Genomic DNA, 25,171 nt, shown 5'->3' with positions numbered 1-25,171 from the left:
TCTCAGCGATTTATGTCATTATGGGTAACACCACTTACATCGCATCTGGAAGCAGAAAATCAGACCCTATAATATTAAATTAACAATCGCCTTTTAGAAAGTAAGATATTCTATGAATACATTAGTAAGCAAAAGGAAAACCAGGATCCAAGTGCAGACACTAAGGAAAAGTTAGGATAATATTCAGGCAATTATAGAGCAATCATTAAAATGTAAAATAATTATTTTATTTTAGCATTTATCAGAGTGATCAATCAGATGAACAGTATGAGAATAGATATGATATAATCACTCATAAAATGAAGGGAGGAAGAAATACTAAATAAATTAATCAGATCCAAAGAGGATAAAATCTTTGGGCTGGACAGATCAAATAAATGCATTTTAGAAAAATCTGGAGTAAACAAAATAGAAAGTACGTTACATTGTTTCAGTTAATCATTATTGAAAGAAAGTAACTTGCCAGAAGACTGGACAATATCTAAAGTTACAAATATATCGAAATAAGGGATATCAAATGATTAATTAATAATGAGGGAAATCTAATGGAATCCCTAAAGGAGTTCATTTTTAATCTAGAAATTGGAGACATAATAATGAATAGCCAGTATCAATTTATAAAGAGAATGTTTTTCTTAATCAACCTCATTGAACTCATTGAAGATATACCAAAGAGAGTAGATAAGTGTACTAAAAGCATTTCCCAAAGGCCTTTGATAAGACAATTGACCAATAAACTACCCAAAGTATGAGAAGGCTGGGGATATTTAGTTGGATGGATAACAAACTGGCTACAAGGCAGAAACTATGTTAAAGAATAACTATTCGTAGCAGCAGAAAGGGAGAAGCAGGGTATCACAGGGATCAATTCTCATAATTTATATCCATAATTTAAAATTTAGAAACAAACACACAGATCTAAATGTATCAAAACAACAAATTGCACTAACCAGTCAACGTATAGGTTTGCAAAAAAAGGGAAAAACATGAAAAGAAATTGCAGAATATGCAAATAATCAGAAAGAATATTCCAAAATCGGTAAGTGTGAGGAACATTTTTTATATGAAATAAGAAAAGTGCATACTGTTTAGAAAGTAATAGCTAAAATAGATTAGACAAGCAAAGAGATTCAAAAACCTGGACATCACACTTGGTTAGAGCATATAGTTCTATTTGTGATATTAATAATAATTTGTAAAGAGACTGGAAGTTGTATAAAAATGATTTGCAAAGGTGGAACAAGAATTGTAAAATCACAAGTGTTTGGAGAGTCTGAACGGACTGGGTTTCTTTTCTCTTGAACAGAAACAGTGCTAGGACCTCTGCTGTTCATGGTCTACATAAATGATTTGGAGGAAAACATAACTGTAAGTGTGCAGAGGATACAAAGCTTGGTGGGGTTGTGGATAGTGACGAGGATTGTCAGAGAATATGGCAGGATATAGATCAGTTGGAGGCACTGGCAGAAAAATGGCTGATGGAGTTTAATCTGACAAATGTGAGCTGATGCAGTTTGGAAAGTCAAGTACAGTTGGAAATTATACAGTGATTGGCACAATCCTTAGGAATTTCGATATACAGAGGGATCTGGGTGCATAGGTCCACAGATCACTGAAGGTGGCTGTGCAGATAAATAAGGTAATAAAAAAGGCTTATCGCATGCTTGTCTTCATTGGAAGCGTAATTGAGTATGAGGATAGACAATTCATGCTGAAGCTTTATAGAACTTTAGTTGGCCACACTTAGTCAGTGAACTGGTGGGAATTCTGTGTAACTTCTATGTGGAGGCCTGACAAAATTAAGTTTCTGTTCTTATCATTCCATGTGTATCTATAATCAGGCAAGCATATATAGCTTTATGAAACTTAAGTGGTGATTTTAGTGTGATAAAGATACCAGTCTCATTCTTAATAGCTGCTAATGTATATTATAAGCCAACAGGTGAGCCAGTTAGTAAATCAGTTTGTTAAGTGATAGCATCCCAACCATATCAATATCTGTGATAGAGGTGGAATATGTACAATGATTTTCTGATAATGGCTAATAGAGCACCAGGAATTTCACCAGGGATCATCTTGATCCCTGGATTAAGTGAGTGAAAGTAATTATGAGTGTCACAGAGAGGGGTTTATGGCATGCACAGAATAGTTACTTTCAGTGTCCTCCATTCCAATGTCAGGTCCCTTAATCAAACACAGGGTCCTTTGCAATGAGGGAAATTACCACTCAATAAAATAATTTATAAAAAAGAGTTCATTCAGCTTCTATGTGGAACCTGTGCTCACTCTGATATTAACACGATCACTTGACAGCATTTGACCAGTCAGTCAGCAGTCTTAAAGTATCTTGGGCTGTTCTGGGCATTTGTAGTTGGAGACAGTCTTTTCTTTGTGTTATCATCAGTATAATGTAATTTCTGTATCATTACAAAGTTGTAATAAATGTTAATGTCTTACCTAAGATAAGTGTTTTGACTGACTGGGCTTATTTTTCCTTACTTACCTCGAGAACAAATTCTGGAATTAAGAATCTACTAATGACTATAAAATTATGTTGATTATCAGAAAAGTCCATCTGGTTCACTAATGTTCTTCAGGGAAGGACATCTGCCATCATCACTTGGTCTGGCCCACATATGACTCCAGACCCACAGCAAAGTAGTTGACTCCCAATTGCCCTCTGAAATGGTCTCACAAGCCATTCAATTGTGTCAATTTCTAAGAAATTAAGTCCTCAATTCCACCTGGCATTAATCTAACACCAAAAAAGACAATGGCAGAAACAGCCCTGTCAACCTTGCAAAGTCCTCCTTACTAACATTTAGGGATTAGTGCCAAAACCAGGAGATCTGTTTCCCCGACCTGTTAACCATCAGCCTGACATAATCATACTCATGGGATTGTGCCTTACAATGTCCCTAACAAATACCATTATTCCCATCCCCGGACACATTCTATCCCACCAGCAGGACAGACTCAGTAGAGGTGGAGGCACAGTGACATACAGTCAGGAGAGAATTGCCCTAGGAGCCCTCAACAACAACTCTGGACCCCATGATGCTTAAAGTTAAACATGGTCAAGGAAACATACTAGGTAAAAACAATGACTCCAGATGCTGAAAACCAAATACTGGATTAGTGGTGCTGGAAGAGCACAGCAGTTCAGGCAGCATCCAATGAGCAGCGAAATCGACGTTTCGGGCAAAAGCCGAAACATACTGTTGATTATCATATACCATACTCCCTCACCTGATGGATTGGTACTCTTCCATGTTGAACAACCATTTGGAGGAAGCACTACAGATTGTAATAGCACAAAATGTACTTTGGATGGGGAATTTCAATATCCAGCTTGAAGACTTGTTCAGCAGCAGTACTACTGATCATGCTAATTGGGTCCTAAAAGGCAAAGCTGCTGGACAGACTCTGCAGTTAGTGGTGAAGGAACCATTAAGAGAGAAACACATATGTGAACTTATCCTTAACAATCTACTGGCTGTAGATGCATCTGTATGGGTAAGAGTGACCAGCACACAGTCCTTGTGGAGATGAAGTTCTGGCTTCACATTGAGAATAATCCTCATCAGGTTGTATGGCACGATCACCATGCTAAATGCAACAGACTTTGAACAGATCTAGCAACTCAAGACTGGGCATCAATGAGGCATTGTGGGACATCAACAGAAGCAGAATTGTCTTCATAGCCCGGCATCTTCCCCACTCAACCATGACCATCAAGCCAAGCAATTACCCTTGGTTCAATGGAGAGTTCAGGAGAGCATGCCAGGAACAGCACCAGGCATACCTGGAAATGAGGTGTCAACCTGGTGAAGCCACCAAACAGGACAAATGGGTACCAAACGGTATAAGCAGCAAGTGATAGGTGGAGCAAAGCAATTCAGTGACCAACAGATCAGATCTAAGCTCTGCAGTCATAAAGTCATAGCGTAATACAACATGGAAACAGGCCCTTTGGCCCAAAGTGGAATATGTTGACCATGGTGCCCACTCAGTTATTTCCAATTGCCTGCATTTGGTTCATATCACTCTAAACTGTTCCCATCCATGTACCTATCCAAATGTTTTTTAAATGTTGCTATTGTCCCTGCCTCAACTTCTTTCTCTGGCAGCCCAGTTTTTGCTGCTTGGACTGCTATCTGGCACATAGGAAGATGTTTGCGGTTGATATAGATCAGTCATCTCAGCTCCAGGATATCTCTATGGGTGTTCCTCAAGGTAGTATGCCAATGATCTTCAGCTATTTTAGCAATGCCCTTCCTCAATCATAAGGTCAGAAGTGGGGAAGTTCGCCAATGATTGGACAATGTTCTGCACCATTCACTTCTCTCCAAAGCAGTCCATGTTCGAATGCAACAAGATCTGAACAATATCCATGCTTTGGCTGACAAGTGGCAAGTAACATTCTCAGCACACAAATGCCAGACAACAATAATTGCTAAACAGAGACTATCTAATCATCAGTCTTCAACATTCAATAGTGTTTCCATCAATGAATCCCGACTATCAATATTCTAGGGGTTACCATTGACCATAAACTCAACTGGACTCACCACATAAATGGAGTGGTAACAAAAGCAGGTCAGAAGTTAGCAATACTGTGATCAGTATCTCACCACCCCCCACCCCCCTCCCCCCACTCACCAAAGTCTGTCCATCATCTGCAAGGTACCAAGTTAAGAATATCTGGAATACTCCCCACTTGCCTGGAAGGATGCAACTCCAACAACACTCAAGAGGCTTGGCACCATCAAGGATAAAGCAGTCCACTTGATTGGTACTACATCTACAAGATTCCATTCCCTCCACCACCGATGTTCAGCAGCAGTATTGTGTACTATGTAGAAGATATATTGTAGCAATTCACCAAACATCCTCAAACAGTACCTTCTAAACCCATGACCACTTCCACAAAGAAGGACAAGGGCAGCAGACAAATGGGAGCACCACCACCTTCAAGTTCCCTTCCAAGCCACGTACCTTCCTGACTTGGAAAATATCACCATTCCTTCAGTGTTGCTGGGTCAAAATCCTAGAATTGCCTCCCTAAGGACATCGTGGATCAACCAAAAGCAGGTGGACTGCAATGGCTCAAGAAGGCAGGTCGCACCTTCTCAAGAGCAAGTAGGGACAGCAATAAATGCTGGCCAGTCAGTGGTACACACATCCCACAAATGAATAAAAAAAATTCATCCTTATCCACAAAGTAGAAAGATACCAGACCAGCATAAGAAGAAGTATTTGTGGCAGCATTCTATAAAAGATACCTGAGCCTTCTCATCATTCTCATAATAACCACCATTTTTCATCCCAAGAAGGCTATTCCCAAAAGTTAGCTCATATTTAGTCCCTGATCCACTCATTAACTTCCAGTGGGCTCTGGATACTTAGTGACAACTAACTCATAATCAAAGTTATTAACATTCTCTTTGCAAAGGGGCAAGTAGTTCACATTAGATATTTTCCACCTCCAACATAGTGCAAAAGTGTTCTTTTTTGCTAACTAACTAACATGTGACTTCTCCCACAATAGTGTCATCATGTTTCCCATTGTAACAGGGCTGGATTAAATTCTCCCAATTGAATGGTAATGATTACGATAGATGAGCTTTACTGTGATTTCCTAAAAACAAAAATCAAAATATCCTTAACGTCAAGAGACTAAAAGTTGTGATGAATAAATAGATCTGTACACAAATCGTTAGAGGTCAGCTCTCATATACAGTAAGTAATTTTAAAAATGAATGGTTGTCTTTATCTTAAGCTGGTTGGAAAAGAAAAATGAGTAAGTTATGATTCTATTGTTTGAAGTCTTTAATCATATCTGAAATATTGCATTCAGTTTTTGAGATTGAATTTGCAGGCATGTAATCTTGGCTTGGCATGGTACCAGACACTAAAGAGTTAAATTGTGAGTACTGTTTTCATAAACTTGATTTGTACTTTCTTGAATTTAGGAGGTTGTGGCATAAACTAATTGAGATCTTTAAAATGATATCGGCATTAAATATTGCAAGCAAATGGAGTTTCAAAATAGTTGGGCCATGATTGAATTGAATGGTGGAACAGGCTTGAGGAGGTTGAATAGTTTACTCCTGTTCCTATGTTACTGTTTCCTCTGGGTGCTATGCATTAATGGCTTTATAAATTTAATAAGAACTGAAATTGTAAATCTATTTTATTCGAAGTAAAATTGTAATCATTTTTTTCTGGCAGGCTTGGAAATTTTGTAGACTTGGCAGTCTTGCTAATATATTGAAACCTGACCAGTGAGTGTTGACAAGTTCTATTTTGCCATTAAATTCTAATTATAAGATTTTCATATCGAGCTATTCCTACCAACATCATTGAAATAGCTATATGTTATCCAGACAGCGCTGTTTTACACAGGTGAAAGGAAACTTTAAGGAACTCAATTTCTGACCCGAACTGAGCTACATTTCAAAATTTAAAGCTTTATTTTTAATGTTCTTTCTAGCTTATATTTTTTAGTAATTAAACATTGAAAAGTAGTGTGGTCAAAAATGAAAGTTGCAATAAGATAATAAATCCTTAACAAATCCTTGAAATTCTTCCAACTTCACAGTGCAAAAAGATTTCCCTCACAATGTCAATCAAGGAAATGTTAGATCTGATCATTAAAGTCTGATGTGTAGAAGAATCTGTGAGACCCTAGTTAAAATTCAAATTGCCATTGTACCATGGAATAAGATATCGCCTATGCTATTCAATTCCTACTAGGGGAGTTTCGTATGAGAACAATCATTAATTTCTTTTCTAATGCTACAATAGAACTATTTATCTTGAAATAAATGTTCTATTGTCACATTCCAAGAGTGATAAGTTTTAACATTATTTTCATTTTATATTTTATGACTTCATTTCCATCACACGTTTACAGGTTTCATTTTAATGGTATTGCTATACTTCAAAGGATTCCATTAAATTGCAATAAACTACATTCTGTAGTTAATGTCTGTCTCCATATAAAATGTGTTGCTTTACATAAAAGCTATGCACCTGATGCATTTGCACAGTAATACAGCATGACTTTTGCTTCTGAATAATGATTTAGTTTGAAAAGATGTACTTCATTTGGAATGTCCAGGAGTTGATGCAATAAGGTGCAAAGAAACGATATGTGGGAATGAAGACTGATAATTTTGTAACAGTGCATTTGGGATCTGTGACAAGATCTTGTGGTTGTGCTACATTTGATGAAACAATGCAAATACTTTTGTGGTATATTGTCACAAAAGCAGAACAGCATTTACAGTACACTTAAATATCTTGACATGCAAATATTCATTCTGAAGTATAGCATGACCAGATGATTTAGTCTACAGTCTCTGATTAAACTGTCATATTCAATATCTGTGATTTACAGTTATGCAAATGATCAAACAATTCAAATGCTAAATTCTCATCATATTTGTAGAATCTTTTAAATCTGATTGTCTTCTCAGATACATGATATGCAAAATACAACAATAGTTCTTTGCCTTTAGATAGATCTGTACTGTCTTCTACTGTCCAATATAGCTTGGATTTTAGCATGGTGATGTCATCAGTGCTTACTGTTACTATGGTGTAAACCAAGTCAAAACTGTCCAAATCTGCACAAGGACAAATAAAACACAGAAATCCAGATGTTGCCGTTCAACATGCCCTGTCACAATGTAAGTATCTCACTGAGCAATTTGATAGGAAAACAGAAGAGCAAAATATTGTTTAAATATTGAAAGGCAAAGAAGTCTTCCTACTCAAGTACACAAATGATGCAAAGTTAATACTCAAGTACAACAAGTAATTATCAAAGATGTAAGATAACATGGTTAAATATGAGGTTATTCACTTTGGTGGAAACACAGGCAGGCAAATTATTATCTGAATGGTGATAAATTGGGAAAGAGGGTTGTACACTGAGACCTGGGTGCCCTTGTAGTCCAGTTACTGAAAATAAGCAGATGCAGTAAGCGGTGAAGAAAGCAAATTGTGTATTGACCTTGACAACGAGAGCATTCGAGTACAGGAGTAGGGGTACTTTGCTGCAACTGTGCAGGGCCTGAGTGAGACCACACCTGGATAGTTGTCTACAGTTTTGGTCTCCCTATCTGAGGAAGGATGTTCTGGCTTTTGAAGGAGTGCAAAGAGTTTATTACTGATTCCTGGGATGTGGAATGGAAAGATATTAGGTCAGTTAGGTCTATATTCAGGAGAAAGTGAGGACTGCAGATGCTGGAGATCAGAGCTTAAAAATGTGTTGCTGGAAAAGCGCAGCGGGTCAGGCAGCATCAAAGGAACAGGAGAATCGACGTTTCGGGCATAAGCCTTTCTTCAGGAATATAGGTCTATATTCACCCGAGTTTAGAAGAATGAAGGGAATCTCATAGAAAGCTATAAAATTCTAACAGCATTAGGCAGGATAGACACAGGAAGGATGGTCTCAATGACTGGGGAATCCAGAGCTATGTGTCACAGTCAAATGATACAAAGTAGGCCCTTTAGTACAGAGAGGAGAAAGATCGAAAAGGGATCTAAGGGGCAATGTTTTCATGCAGAGGGCGATGCACATACGGAATGAGCTGCTAGTGGAGGTAGGGAAGGCTGGTGCAACTACAACATTTAAAAGGTGTCTGGCTGGGTATATGAATAGGAAGGGTTGAGATGGATTTGGGCCAAATGCTAGGAAAAAGGGACTAGATTTATTTAGGATATCTGATCGGCATGGATAAGTTGGACCGAAGGGTTTCTTTCCATGCTGGACATGTCTTTGACTCAAAAAAAGATGAGGAGGGATTTGTTCATCCAGAAAATGGTGACCTTGTGGGATTCTCTGCCAAAGGAAATTGCCGAGACTAAAACATTGAAGACTTTCAAGTAAGATGTAAGTATTGCACTTAAAATTAAATGGATCAAAATATTGAGGAAAAGATTGGAAAAGGTTTGATTTGGATGATCAACCATGATCATATTATAGAACACAGAATATGGAACATAGAACGTTACAGCGCAGTACAGGCCCTTTGGCTCTCAATGTTGCGCCGACTTGTGAAATTAATCTGATGCCCATCTAACTGCACCATTCCATTATTATCCATATGTATGTCCAATGCTCATTTAATTGCCCTTAACATCGTTGAGTTCTCTACTGTTGCCGGGCAGGCTGTTCCATGCCCCAACTACTCTCTGAGTAAAGAAACTACCCCTGATATCTGTCCTAAATCTACCACAGAATGCTGCAGCAAGCTCTAAGAGCCAATGGCCCACTTCTGCTTCTATAGTCGATGTTTCTACGAAAGCAAATACTCCATTTGCCACTATTTACCACGGAAAAATCTTACCACAATTACTTGCTGTACATACTATATAATTTTAGTTTACTTACCTGAGGAAGAACGTGTTTGCCTCTAGGGGTGCAATACAGTTCATTAGTACAGTTCCTGGAATGGAAGTCTTCTTCTAAGCGGAGAGATTAGAAGACTAGATTTCCCCTGGATGAAGCATCTAGAACTAGGTGTCACAGTCTATAACCAAATAATGCATTTCAGAGTGAGATAAAGAGAAATTTCTTCATTAAACTCTTTAGCATTCTTTACTCAGACAACTGTGAGTGCTCAGTCATTGAATTTATTCAATACAGATCAATATATTTTGAAACATTAAGAGATGTTGGGACATTGTGAAAGCTATAACTAAGGTGTGATATGAGGCAGATGAAACTGAATGATGAGGCAGATTTGAAATGCTGATTGGCTTGTTTCTATTTTTATTTTACATGTATTTATGTTCTTACATGGTATTCAATACAAATACATATTTATTTAATGTCAGCAACAAACGAATATGATCCTGTTCAAAATAATCACTTAAATAAGCTGAAAGACAAGAATGCAGTTGGGCTGCAGATTAGCTTTTATTTCATTGAATGGTGGAACAGGCTCGAGGGCCTGAATGGCATTCTTCTGTTCCTATGTTGCTGAATCAATAATGAAAGGTTAGTCAGTAGTAGAGAGTCTGTGTGGAGGCTACAAGATGCCCCAAGCATTGTTCAGGAGGCAATCGAGGAAAAATATATATTGCTGCAGCAGCAATTAAAGTTTGCACTGTGCATGATTGCAGACTGATTGGAAGATTCTCCCCTAGCATGACTGCTTGATGCCGAAGACTTTTGTGATTCTGTCCTCATCTGTGGAAAGCATGGTGTTCATAGAGCATCTAATGCTGCAATCACATAACTTATCCTTGATTCACTAATGGCTTGCATAGGACTGCTGAAACCCTGGTGTTCACCATTATTTGCTAACAGCAAGATGCACTTTCACTTATTGCAAGTCATAAAGTGTGAGTAAGCCAAGAAGGCTGGAAATGAACATGACACTTCTCATTTAGCTTTTGCCTGAAACATTGATTCTCCTGTTCCTCAGATGCTGCCTGATCTGCTGTGCTCTTCCAGCACCACACCCATTCAATGTCCACATGCCTCATCTCAGTATGTTACATACTTCCTCATATCCCAGTAGCTCAGCCTCTCCTCCCCTCCAGCAACACCTCTATTGGCTCAAGCGAACTGCATGACATTAAAATCACCCCTGACCAATACTCCAACCCTCTCCCCATAAATTATATCCACCACCTTGTGTCCCCTATCGCAAACCATCTGACCATGATGCCTCTTATTCAAATTGAAATAACAATTGACACAAGTTCATTGTGAGATGTTTCCAACTGCTGATTCAGAGAAAACTTTGTCTAATACACTATTGTGCAACTGACTCCTCTCATGAGATTCTTATGTTTCGAAAGCTCAACTTCAAGAAAATAATTGAGACGATTGTGGCTGAGGCATTGTATATGAATGTTGGATCGTGATTATCATTCAGGTAAAAGCTGAACCAATCCTGAAATCCACAGAATAAATTTCAAGAATCATGTTCTCTCTTCGTCCTGTTACTAGGGAGACCACAACAGTCTACATAACAATCTGTGCAATACAACAACTGTAAGACCATGGCTGTTAAAATCCTTCAGCACAATCCCTCACAAAATGAAAATACGTAATCTATCTCACAGATGGAAAGCCCTCTAAGCGCCTGACACAGGTTTGTGATCCAAGCCACTGCAGTCTATTCAATGTGCTTAGATGGACAGTTTGATTGCATACAAACAGGCAAAGAGAATATGGGTAGAAATTTATTTTGAGCAGTCAAGTGTAGAGCCTACTAATTTGATATTGTCTGTATTGTGTTATCATTCCAATATGAATTTCTACCCTAAAGACTTTGCCAGCACAGGGGCAAACAGTCATCCAATGTTTTCATGAAATTCAGTCCCACAGGAAATTATCAGAACAGAAACATTGCTAACAAATAAAGTCAGCTCTCCCAAAATTATTGTCATACACATATGTTTGCACACCTTTGTTAATCTGCTTTTCACAAACTCAGGATGTGGAAATGGTCAAATCAAACATTCTAAGATTTGCAGAAACAGTCAAGAATGGAATGTAACAATGAAAAGAGAAGGAGGGAGGCTTGCAGCAATCATTCTCCAGGGTGAGAATATTGTAGAAAGGAGAAGCATGCATTTAAGGACACAGGGAATAACTTAGAAGGATCCCTCCAGTCAGGATTGACCACCTGTAAAGATAGAATCTACCTCTCTGACTGGTGTTTGAAATTCAGGAAATTTAAGCAAAATAGCTTCTGTGGGTGCTGCTTGAAATTGAAGGGAAGAGGTGCATTGATGTTTAGATGTTACCAGTGATAAAATAAGCAGAATACTAAGTTGTAGTGAGTTGTAAGCCTTAATAATTTTTAACCTCACCAACTCAAAATATAGAGTTTGGTCGGTCTTAGGCATCCATGGAAATAATGCTTTACTTATTCTGGATGGATGAGTGACATTGGTAGTGCAAGAGATATTTGAAAGGAATGCCCAGTTATACTCCAGCTGATATCTTCTTCAATCCTGAATGCCCAATGGAGGAAAATAAGATGGCACTGAGGAGGATGACAATAAGACCCATCATGAGGTGGTGTCATCATCCTCAACCTCTTTGTTTCTGCTGACTGGAGGAGCATCTGTGCAGCAAGGTCGGGTGCTGGAGACTGCCCCAGCAATGATGCACAACAAAAGAATGTGGACACCGCCAAGCTGAGGATCACCTACACATGTATCTCAGCTGGAAGGCAAGACAAGGGAGTATATTGCCTTTACCTCCCCTGAGGACACAAGGGAAGTATTATTACAACAACTGACCAAGTGTGGAGGAATGATTCTGTCCGTGTCATGTCTTTTGGCTGTAACTGCTTACTGTTTCCCTTTTTAAGCACAATATAAACAATGACATTTGAAATTACACTGCAAACATCTTTTATAGATCGCAAGACAAGACTGAGGTATTGAAAACAATCGAGATTTGTTCAGTGAAGAGAGTAAAACCACTAGCCAGATGTACATCCTGCAGTAGTGGTAAAAGTTTTCATGTTCCAGGCAGACCTGAAGTAAAGTACTGAGATAACCTGGATTGCCAGAGGATAAAAGAGTGATGGCAGCTGCCAGGGAATCAAGCAGACATGCAGGATGTTCTTGTTGTGGTTGCAGATCAGCTTGAAACTTGAGGAGAGGAAGCCTTTATGTTACTAATCTAAATGACCACTCCATGGTTGCTTTGATGGCCACTTGAGAGCAATCAGTGATAGCCTACATTGCAGGGGTTCAGTTCCAAAACCCACTGACCCCTGTGAGGGCATTTCTGAAGGCTGAGGGTATGGCCTACATTGCTTTCCTGCCCCAAAACCCCTTCTCACACAGTTACCCCCTTCGCTTCAGCCCCACCCACCCCTCCGCATGCCTCTGCATGAGATTCTGTTCCTTCAGTGAATCACAATGTTTGTCTTCACTACTGGACTTTAAATTGTGACAAGATTGCCAGCTACAGCCTTTCTCTTGTCAGGAAACTACCCAATTGTTCTTGGAAGTCTTATCCCCAGGTCTTCTTCCCTTATAATGCCATAACAACACCCAGCATGACCTATGCTCCTACTGCCCAATGTTCCTGCCAGTTGCACTGCACCAATGCCACTTGGTTATCTATCTGCAAAGCCCTTCTGTGCTATTCACACTTGTTTAAAGCCCAGGCAGCTCCAAGGGATGCACATGCCTAGCACCTCACTGGGAATCCACATCCCCCTTACAGCTCACCCTCCAAGCAGCAAGCACAACCAATGCATCCATAGAAATCTCTACAGCCTTGCATTGAGGAACTTTCAAAGCGCCTCTTAACTAGCTGAATTGAACTTGATAGAATTGGACAGGACGCTGCCTCAGCCAGGCCCTCCACCCACTTTCATTCATGTGACTTAATTTAGAAAAGATGAGAACACACGATCAAAACATTTCATAGAAGCAAGTTTATTCAAATAGCGTCACTCCAAAGTAACTGAATTGAACACTGGAAATTCAGTAACACGCCAGTTGAAATCATCCAATGTCACTGCTTAAACAAGTGGAAAAAGAATCGCCTGACCTGTGTAAACGAAATTGACTGAGATGGGTAATTTGATGAGGCTCCAGCCAAGCATGGATGTTAATTTGCAGATTCAATTCCCAGTGTTATAGCGCTTCTACTGACCTCCTCAAACAATTTAACATTGCAAGATTGTGACATGTCTTTCTTTTATTTAGAGTTGTCCATATATTCCAGCCTTTTTCCCCCACTGTGTATTTTATTTTTGTGAATCAGTTCTACTTTCCACAACAAAGTCTGAACATCTTTCAAATCTTAATTGACTTTTTGCCTCCTCATGTCACTGTAACCTTCAGATCAGCAGAATCACACTTCTCAACTCATTTCCCCACACAGGCACAGGAAAGGTCTGCACATGTGGTTGACCTGCATTTGAGTCATACATGCATCATTAATACAAATACATCTGAAATAAATTGGGAAAATGATCAGTTTGGACAAGTACAACCTACAAAATAAACAGAATTACTGATAGCATCACCAAGATTGCTGACACCATTACCAGCAGCAATGGAAATTGATACTAGTTTTATTGGTCTTCAAATAGCATACTATACTGGTTTGGAATTCTGATAATACTGGTGCCAGTGTTATTGTCTTTTCATTTTGGCTTCATTGGGACTGTGAATTAGCTTTTTGAGAATTGTTTTAAATTAACAACACTGTACCCACAGTGCTTATATTTAAAAAAGCAATTGAACATTTGGCCACAGGAAGACAAGACCAAGTTCAAAGATCAAGGTGGTGATGAAAATATGAACAACACACACCATTGTGCAGTCTGGTTGCACCAACTATCTCTTTACTAACATATCCATCGATCAATCCAATGTGTCTCTGTCTCTGTTTGAATAATTTCATTTCAGATCATTCTTTGTTTTAGGAGTTCAGCTAAAGTCCTATTGCTTTGTGGGAAATGCAATAGGGATAATTGTGATGATTGTTAATTTACAATCTGGCTTCACAGTGTTGTTGCTTGACCCTTTAATGGTGGCTCCCTTTATGTTAAATATATTTTTCCTGAATCATGAGGGGCATGCATAAGATGAATAGACAAGCTCTTTTCCCCAGGGTAGGGGAGAACAAAATGAGAGGGCATCGGTTTAAGATGAGAGGGGAAAGATTTAAAAAGGACCTAAGGGGCAATTTTTTCATGCACAGAGTGGTGCATGCATTGAATGAACAAACAGAAGAAGTGGCAGGGGTTGGTACAATGAAAACATTTAAATGACATCTGGATGGGTATATGAATAGGAAGGGTTGAGAGGGATATGAGTGAAATGCTGACAAATGAGACTAGATTAATTTAGAGAATCTGGTCAGCATGGATAAGTTGGATTTAAGGGTTTATTTCCATGCTGTACTTCTCTGGGACTCTGTGACTCATTACAGGTGAATTTATTTTTGTTAAATATGAATTGATGGGTCCTCCCTTTAGAATTTTTCCAGAACTGCTTATATGGTCACAAAAAAGTGTAGATTCAATATGAACCAGTTGTGTGTCCTATTCAGAAAGGCAAAAATGGAACATGTGGCATACTTGAAAAAAAGTATTGAGTCTTTTACAATAAATTAAAATTGGAATGCTGGATCTATAATTTGAAATACACTGTGTCATATTAAAAACTTAGTTTACTTGTCTGTTAGTTGCTGTTGTATTTTCTATAGACTGAAAATTGCATATTCCTATTTGTCTGATGTTTTAGAACTGGAGATCTTCATCCTGAAATGTTGCTTTAACTTTGAAAGGATTTTTTCAGCTGAAACAGGAAATTGAATGTTAAGTCTTGTGGGTGAGGAAAACAAGAACAGAATGAACATCAAGATATGGCAAGACCATCAGAAATTCTAAAGCATAAATTACATTTCAGTTCACATTTTAAAGATTTCAGTTTTGACCTTTTGTATTCCATTTCCCTAAGTACACTCTTTGACTATCTCTGAACAGAGCTTTCATTCAAACCTTAATGCTTGAGCCCACATGTAACAAATCAATGTATGAGCAGTACCACAAAACTGAAAAAAGGAGACAACAAACATGGTGCTCTGTTAAGTTTTATTTGTTGTTAAATTATTTGAATAAATTTATCACATTTCCTATAAAATTAAGCAGCTGGTTGGCTTTGATTACTTTTATCTTGTTTAAAGTACAATAACTATATAACTAAATATAACTATTTGTATTTTTATAGCATCTTTAACAGCCATGATGACTTCACAGGCATCTATTCAGACAAATGTTGACACAAAACCAAAGAACAGAAAGACAAAGGCTTGGTCAAATAAATAGGTTTTATGTCTGGTATTAAATGAGGATACAGCTGAGTGGCAAGGTTTCATATAACATATTACAGAACATAATATTTGACCATAAGACCATAAGATATAGAAGCAAATGAAGCAGATTGAATTCGAGGCAATGGCGAGTGAGACAGAAAAGGACACAACTGACCTGGCAGAACAAAAAGAAAGACAAAAGGAAATAAAACAGCTTGAATTGTGACTCTTACACTTGCAAGAAGTGTGTCCAGCTGCAGCTCTTGTTTGACCACATGACGGCTCTGGAGCTGTGGATGGACTTATTTTGGAGCATCTGAAATGTTGAGGAGGTCATGGATAGCATGTTTAGTGAATTGGTCACACCGCAGATTAGAATTGCTGAGGGAGACAGTGAATGGGTGACCAAAAGGCAGAGAAAGAGTAGGAAGGCAGTGCAGGTATCCCCTGCAGTCATCTCCCTCAAAAACATGTTTACCGTTTTGGATACATTTGGGGGAGATGGGAGGGCAGCAGTTGCCAGGATCATTCTGTTCAGCTTGGCTCTGCTGTTCAGAGGGCAGGATAAAGACTCGTGGGGCTATAGTCATTGGGGATTCTATTGTAAGCGGAGTAGATAGGCGGTTCTGTAGTCGAAAACGAGACTCCTTGATGACATGTTGTCTCCAAGGTACTCAGTCAGGGGCGTCACTGATCGGCTACAGAGCATTCTGAAAGGGGATGGTGAACGGCCGGTTGTTGTGGTGCATATAGGCACCAATGATATAATTTAAGAAATGAGATGAGGTCCTGAAAGCAGAGTTCAGGGAGCTAGGAGAGAAGTTAAAGAGGAGAACCTCAAAGGTAGTGATCTCAGGATTGCTACCAGTACCATGTGTTAGCTAGGGTCGAAATGAAAGAATAGGCAGGATAAACACATGGCTTGAGGGATAGTAAGGGAGGGAGAGGTTCAGATTTGTGGGACATTGGGACCAGTTCTAGGGAGGTTGGGAGTATTACAAATTGGATGGTCTTTACCCAAACCAGACTGGAACAAATGTCCTATTGTTGCGGGGGTAAGGGGGGGAGGGTGGGGGGAAGAGGTTGCTACTGCTGTTGTAAGGGTTTCAACTAATTTGACAGGGGGGTGGGAACCAAAAGAGAAGACTAGTGGTCAGTGAGGTGAAAACTAGACACTGTAAGGATCATGAAGTTAACATTACCAAGGGGAAGAGTAGGCAGGGAGTAGGTGAACGCAAAGGAACTGGTGTTCTGAAGTGCATATACTTTAATGTAAGGAGTATAATGGATAAGGCAGATGAACCTAGGGCTTGGATTGGTGCCTGGGAGTATGACGTTATTGCAATCACAGAGACTTGGTTTAAGGAAGGGCATGATTGGCAAAATAATGTTCCAGGACATAGATGCTCCAGACAGGACAGGGAGGGAAGTAAAAAGGGGGGAGGAGTTGCATTGCTGGTCAGGAATGATATCACAGCTGTGCTAAAGGAGGACACGATGGAGGGCTTGAGGAGTGAAGCATTATGGGTAGAGCTGAGAAATAAGAAGGGTACAGTTACATTGTTGGGGCTGTACTAGAGGCTTCCCAACAGTGAGTGTGAGGTAGAAGAACAAGTATGTGAACACATTATGGAAATATGTATATTAAACAGGATGGGAGATTTTAATTTTCCCAACATTGACTGGGATACACTTAGTGTCAGATGTCTGGATGGGGCAGAATTTGTAAGGACCATCCAGGAAATTTTTCTCGAGCAATATGTCAATAGTCCAACTAGGGAAGGGGCTATATTGGACCTGGTGTTGGGGAATGACCCAGGCCAGGTGGTAAAAGTTGCAGTGGGGGATTTCTTGAGGAATAGTGACCACAATTCTGTAAGTTTTAGAATACTCATAGACAAAGATGAGAGTCATCCTAAGGGAAGAGTACTAAACTGGACCAAGGCCAATTATATCAAAATTCGGCAGGAGCTGGGAAATGTGGATTGGGCACAGCTATTCAGAGGGATTTGATATGTGGGGGCCTTTCAAAGATAGTTTGAAGATAGTGCAGGATAGGCATGTCCATTTGAAAACAAGGGATAGGAAAGGCAAGAATCGTGAACCATGGATGTCAGGAGAAATTGTGCGACTAGTGCAGAGGAAATGGAAGCATACATCAGGTCCAGGCAGCCAAGATCAGAACAGGCTTTGGAGGAATATCAGGAGAGTAAGACCAATCTTAAATGAGGAATCAAGTGGGCTAAGACGGTCATGAAATAACTTTTAGTGAGTAGAATTAAGGAGAATCCCAATGCCTTTTATTCATATATAAGAAGCAAGAGGGTAACCAGAGAAAGGATTCGTCCACTAAAGGATAAGGAAGGAAGGTTGTGTGTCGGGCCTGAGAAAATGGGTGAGATTCTCAGTGATTACTTTGCATCAGTGTTCACTGAGGAGAGGGACATGATGAATGTTGAGATTAGAAATAAAAGTTTATTTACTCTGGATCACGTTGACATAAGAGGGAGGATGTGTTGGGTGGGCTAAAGGATATTAAGGTGGACAAATCCCCAGGACCAGATGAGATCTATCCTAGGTTGCTGAGGGGGGAGAGAGAGGAAATAGCTGGGGCCCTGACAGATATCTTTGTGGCATCTTCAAACACAGATGAAGTGCTGGAGGACTGGAGAGATGCTAATGTTGTCTTCTTGTACAAGAAGGGTCGTATGGATATTCCGGGTAACTACAGACCAGTGAGCCTCATGTCAGTCATGGGAAAGTTGCTGGAGAAGGTACTGAGGGATAGAATCTATTTATATTAGGAAAATAATGGGCTTATGATTGATAGGCAACATGGTTTTGTGCAGGGGAGATCGTGCTTTACCAACTTAATAGAGTTCTTTGAAGAAGTGACAAAGTTGATAGATGAAGGAAGGGCTGTAGATGTCATATACATGGACGATAGTAAGGTGTTTGATAAGGTTCCCTATGGTAAACTAATGGAGAAAGTGAAATCACATGTTGTGCAAGGTGTTCTAGCTAGGCGGATAAAGAACTGGTTGAGCAACAAGAGACAAAGATGAGCAGTGGTGTTCCACAAGGATCAATGCTGAGGCCACTGTAGTTTGTGATATACATAATGATCTGAAAGAGGGCATTGTTGTTTTGATCAGTAAGTTTGCCGATGACACGAAGATTAGTTGAGTAGCAGAAAGCATAGGGGAGTGACAAAAAATACAGGAGAATATAGATAGATTGGAGAATTCAGCGGAGAAGTGGCAGATGGAGTTCCAAGCAAGCAAGTGTGAGGTGATGCATTTTGGGAAGTCTTATTCTGGAGTGAACTATACTGAAAACAGAAGACCCTTGGGAAAAATTGATGAGCAGAGAGATCTAGGAGTTCAGGTTCATTGTACCCTGAAGGTGGTTGCACAGGTGTGTAGAGTGGTCAAGAAGGCATATGATATGCTTGCCTTCATCAGATGGGGTATTGAGTATAAGAGCTGGCAGGTCATGTTAAAATTGTACAAGACTTTGGTTCGGCAGCATTTAGAATGTTGTGTACAGTTCTGGTCACCACATTACCAAAAGGATGTGGATGCTTTGGAGAGGGTGCAGAGAAGACTTATAAGGATGCTGCCTGATATGGAAGGTGCTAGCTATGAGGAGAGTTTGAGTAGGTTAGGATTGTTTCCATTAGAAAAAAGTAGATTGAGGGAGGACCTGATTGAGGTTCACAAAATCATGAAGGGTATAGACAAGGTGGAAAGAGATAAGCTTTTTCATAGGGTGAGGTATTCAATAATGAGAGGTCATGCTTTCAAGGTGAGAGGAGAAAAGTTTAAGGGGGATACACATGAGAAGTACTTTACACAGAGGGCGGTAAATGCCTGGAACGTATTGCCAGCAGAGGTAGTAGAGGCAGGCATAGTAATTCATTTAAGGTTTGTCTGGACAGATGCATGAGTAGGTGGGGAGCAGAGGGAGACAGATTCTGAGGAATTGGGCTATGTGTTTAGACAGTGGATTTGGATCGCCTCAGGCTTGGAGGGCCGAATGGTCTGTTCCTGGACTGTAAGTTTCATTTTGTTCTTTTTGTTCTGTGATTGAAAGCAGAAGAGAAGCAGAAACAAAGAGATGAAAGGGAGAAAGATAGAGAAAAAAGCAGAAAGACAGAGAATTTGGACTTCAGAAGTTGGCAATAAAGAGGAAAGTCGACATAAAAGGTTGGAGAAGAAGGTAGAAGATAGGCTTAATGAGAAGGACAGTGATGATGAGCAAACCTAGTGTCAGCAAAGGACCAGTGGGGATTTGTTTAATTATGTTCAAGTGTTGTCTAAATTCAAGGACAAGGATGTAGAAGTCTCTTTAATTTCATCAGAGAAAGTGGATAAACAAATGAAATGGCCAGTGACCATGTGGGTTTTCTTGATCCAAACAAAATTGGTAGGTAGGGCTGGTGATGTATTTGCATCACTATCAGAGGTGGTATCTGGGGAATATGATGAGGCGAAAAAACCCATCTTAAATGCATATGAACTAGTACCAGAAGCCTACAGACAACATTTCAGGAAACTAAGGAGGGAACGTGGTCAAACTTAGATTGAGTTTGAAAGGATCAAACAACGTAATTTTGATAGGGAGAGAAGGGTATAGAAAATAGGTCAAACATATGATACTTTTAGAGAAACAATCATTTTGGACAAGTTCAAAATTCACATCCTGAAGTAATGAGAATTTATGTGGAAGAGCAGAGAGTTAAAACTGCAAGATTAATAACTGAAATGACATATAGAGTCATAGAGTCATAGAGATGTACAGCATGGAAACAGAACCATCGATCCAACCTGTCCATGCCGACCAGATATCCCAACCCAATTTAGTCCCACCTGCCAACGCCTGGCCAATATTCCTCCAAACCCTTCCTATTCATATACACATCCAAATGCCTCTTAAATGTTGCAATTGTACCAGCCTCCACTACATCCTCTGGCTGCTCATTCCATACACGTACCACCCTCTGCGTGAAAAAGTTGCCCCTTAGGTCTCTTTTACATCTTTCCCCTCTCACCCTAAACCAATACCCTCTAGTTCTGGACTCCCAGACCCCAGGGAAAAGACTTTGTCTATTTACCCTATCCATGCCCCTCATAATTTTGTAAGCCTCTATAAGGTCACCCCTCAGCCTCCGACACTCCAGGGAAAACAGCCCCAGCCTGTTCAGCCTCTCCCTTTAGCTCAGATCCTCCAACCCTGGCAACATCCTTGTAAATCTTTTCTGAAACCTTTCAAGTTTCACAACATCTTTCTGATAGGCAGGAAACCAGAATTGCATGCAATATTCCAACAGTGGCCGAACCAATGTCCTGTACAGCCGCAACGTGACCTCCCAACTCCTGTACTCAATACTCTGACGAATAAAAGGAAAGCATTCAGAATGCCTACTTCACTATCCTATCTACCTGCAATTCCACTTTCAAAGAGCTATGAACCTTCACTCCAAGTTCTCTTTGTTCAGCAACACTCTCACCTTAACATTAAGTGGATAAGTCCTGCTAAGATTTGCTTTCCAAAATGCAGCACCTCACATTTATCTGAATTAAACTCCATCTGCCACTTCTCAGCCCATTGGCCCATCTGGTCCAGATCCTATTGCAATCTGAGGTAACCCTCTTCGCTGTCCACTACACCTCCAATTTTGGTGTCATCTGCAAACTTACTAACTGTACCTCTTATGCTCTCATCCAAATCATTTATGTAAATGACAAAAAGTAGAGGACCCAGCACCGATCCTTGTGGCACTCAACTGGTCACAGGCCTCCAGTCTGAAAAACAACCCTCCACCACCACCTTCTGTCTTCTAACTTTGAGCCAGTTCTGTATCCAAATGGCTAGTTGTCCCTGTATTCCGCGAGATCTAACCTTGCTAATCAGCCTCCCATGGGGAACCTTGTCGAACGCCTTACTGAAGTCCATATAGATCACATCTACAGCTCTGCCCTCATCAATCTTCTTCGTTACTTCTTCAAAAAACTCAATCAAGTTTGTGAGACATGATTTCCCACGCACAAAGCCATGTTGACTATCCAGAATCAGTCCTTGCCTTTCCAAATATATGTACATCCTGTCCCTCAGGATTTCCTCCAACAACTTGCCCTCTACCGAGGTCAGGCTCACCGGTCTATAGTTCCCTGCCTTGTCTTTACCACCCTTGTTAAACAGTGGCACCACATTTGCCAACCTCCAGTCATCCGGCACCTCACCTGTGACTATCGATGATACAAATATCTCAGCAAGAGGCCCAGCAGTCACTTCTCTAGCTTCCCACAGAGTTCTAGGGTACACCTGATCAGGTCCTGGGGATTTATCCATCTTTAACCATTTCAAGACATCCAGCACTTCCTCCTCTGTAATCTGAACATTTAGCAAGTTATCTCCATCTATTTCCCTACAGTCTATATCTTATATGTCCTTTTCCACAGTAAATACTGATGCAAAATATTCATTTAGTATCTTCCTCCATTTTCTGTGGCTCCACACAAAGGCCAACTTGCTGATCTTTGAGGGGCCCTATTCTCTCCCTAGCTACCCTTTTGTCCTTAATATATTTGTAAAAACCCTTTGGATTCTCCTTAATTCAATTTGCCAATGCTGTCTCATGTCCCCGTTTTGCCCTCCTGATTTCCCTCTTAAGTATACTTCTACTTTGTTTATACTCTTCTAAGGATTCACTTGATCTATCCTGTCTATACCTGACATATGCTTCCTTCTTTTTCTTAACCAAACCCTCAATTTCTTTAGTCATCCAGCATTCCCTATACCTACCAGCCTTCTCTTTCACTCTGACCAGAATATACTTCCTCTGGATTCTATGTATCTCATTTCTGAAGGCTTCCCATTTTCCAGCCTTCCCTTTATCTGCGAACATCTGCCTCCAATCAGCTTTCAAAAGCTTTTGCCAATACCGTCAAAATTGGCCTTTCTCCAATTTAGAACTTCAACTTTTAGATCTGGTCTATCCTTTTCCATCAGTATTTTAAAACGAACAGAATTATGGTCGCTGGCCCCAAAGTGCTCTCCCACTGACACCTCCATCACCTGCCCTGCCTTATTTCCCAAGAGTAGGTCAAGTTTTATACCTTCTCTAGTAGGTACATCCACATACTGAATCAGAAAATTGTCTTGTACATGCTTAAGAAATTCATCTCCATCTAAACCTTTAACACTATGTTGTGGTTCTGTTTGCCGAGCTGGGAATTTATGATGCAGACGTTTCGTCCCCTGTCTGAGTGACATCCTCAGTGCTTGGGAGCCTCCTGTGAAGTGCTTCTGTGTTGTTTCCTCCGGGAAACTATGGCAGTCCCAGTTGATGTTTGGAAAGTTAAAATCCCCAACCATAACTACCCTATTATTCTTTCAGACAGCTGAGATCTCCTTACAAGATTGCTTCTCAATTTCCCTCTGACTATTGGGGGGTCTATAATACAATCCCAATAAGGTGATCGTCCCTTTCTTATTTCTCAGTTCCACCCAAATAACTTCCCTGGATGTATTTCCAGGAATATCCTCCCTCAGCACAGCTGTAATGCTATCCCTTATCAAAAATGACACTCCCCTTCCTCTCTTGCCTCCCTTTCTATCCTTTCTGTAGCATTTGTATCCTGGAACATTTTCCTGCCAGTCCTGTCCATCCCTGAGCCATGTTTCCGTAATTGCTATGATATCCCAGTCCCATGTTCCTAACCATGCCCTGAGTTCATCTGCCTTCCCTGTTAGGCCCCTTGCATTGAAATAAATGCAGTTTAATTTATTAGTCCTCCCTTGTCCCAGCCTGCCCTGACTGTTTGACTCACTTCTGTTCTTAGCTGCACCCGTCTCAGATCGATCTCTTTCCTCACTATCTCCCTGGGTCCCACCCCCCCACCTTACTAGTTTAAATCCTCCCAAGCAGTTCTAGCAAATTTCCCTGCCAGTATATTAGTCCCCTTCCAATTTAGGTGCAATCCGTCCTTCTTGTACAGGTCACTTCTACCCCAAAAGAGATTCCAATGATCCAAAAATGTGAATCCTTCTCCCATACACCAGCTCCTCAGCCATGCATCCATCTGCTCTATCCTCCTATTCCAGCCCTCACTAGCTCGTAGCACTGGGAGTAATCCAGATATTATTACCCTTGAGGACCTCCTTTTTAAATTTCTGCCTAACTCTCTGTAATCTCCCTTCAGAGTCTCAACCTTTTCCCTTCCAATGTCGTTGGTTCCAATGTGGACAATGACTGCCTGCTGGCCCCTCTCCCCCGTGACAACATGCTGCACCCTCTCTGAGACATCCTTGATCCTGGCACCAGGGAAACAATACACCATTCTGCTTTTTATCTACTGCCCACAGAAACATCTGTCTGTACCTCTGACTACAGAATCCCCTAACGCAATTGACCTCTTGCAAGCCAACGTACTCCTTGTTGCATTAGAGCCAGTCTCAGTACCAGAAACTTGGCTGTTTGTGCTACGTTCCCCTGAGAATCCATCATGGGAATGCTGTTTTTCCAAAACAGCATACCTGTTTGAAATGGGTATATCCACAAAAGACTCCTACCCTAGGTGCCGACCTCTCTTACCCTTCCTGGAGTTAACCCATCTATGTGATTGTTTCTGAGATTTCCCCCCCTTCCTATAACTGTCATCCATCACACACTGTTGCTGTTGCAAATTCCTCATCGTTTCTATCCGTCTCTCCAACCGATCCACTCGATCTGATAAGATTCGCATCCAATAGCATTTTTGGCAGATATAATCAGCAAAACCCTTAAACTCCCACATCTGACAAGAAATACATATCGCTGCAAAGGCCATTTTTGCTCCTTCACAATCTACAGACACAAAAAGTAACACCGTCTTATTCCTCTACAAACACTGTCCCAGGTTAAATTAATAGCTATGGCTTATATTTTAAGTTTAATCAAGAGACTCATCTCCAAAAACATATAATCAAGAAAGAATCCACTGTACCCACCACTGCAGCCTTTCTATTGGACAGACTTAAAACAACAATTAACTGATCTGATTCTGTGCTGTGAACTTCGCCCAACAGTTCCTCCAAGATTAGTTGTGAATTTCACTGTTTGTTAATTTTCCCAGATGCACTCCGATGTCCAGCGATACACAAATTCAAACAGCAAAGGCAGTAACTGTGCAGGTTCTCTCTCTCTCTCTCTATCTCCTGCACTGTCCTCACCATGTGCTTCCTTTGTCTGCTCTTCTCCCTTTTAAACTGCTGTTGTTTTGACTTTTTTTTCCACAAAGTTCCAAAACAATGCAACAGCATATAAAACAGTAATTGCTTCAGCCCAACAAGTCCTCACCG

The sequence above is a fragment of the Chiloscyllium punctatum genome, chromosome 20 (assembly GCF_047496795.1).
Source record: "Chiloscyllium punctatum isolate Juve2018m chromosome 20, sChiPun1.3, whole genome shotgun sequence".
Taxonomy (NCBI): Eukaryota; Metazoa; Chordata; class Chondrichthyes; order Orectolobiformes; family Hemiscylliidae; genus Chiloscyllium; species Chiloscyllium punctatum.
This window is presented reverse-complemented; position numbering follows the sequence as displayed.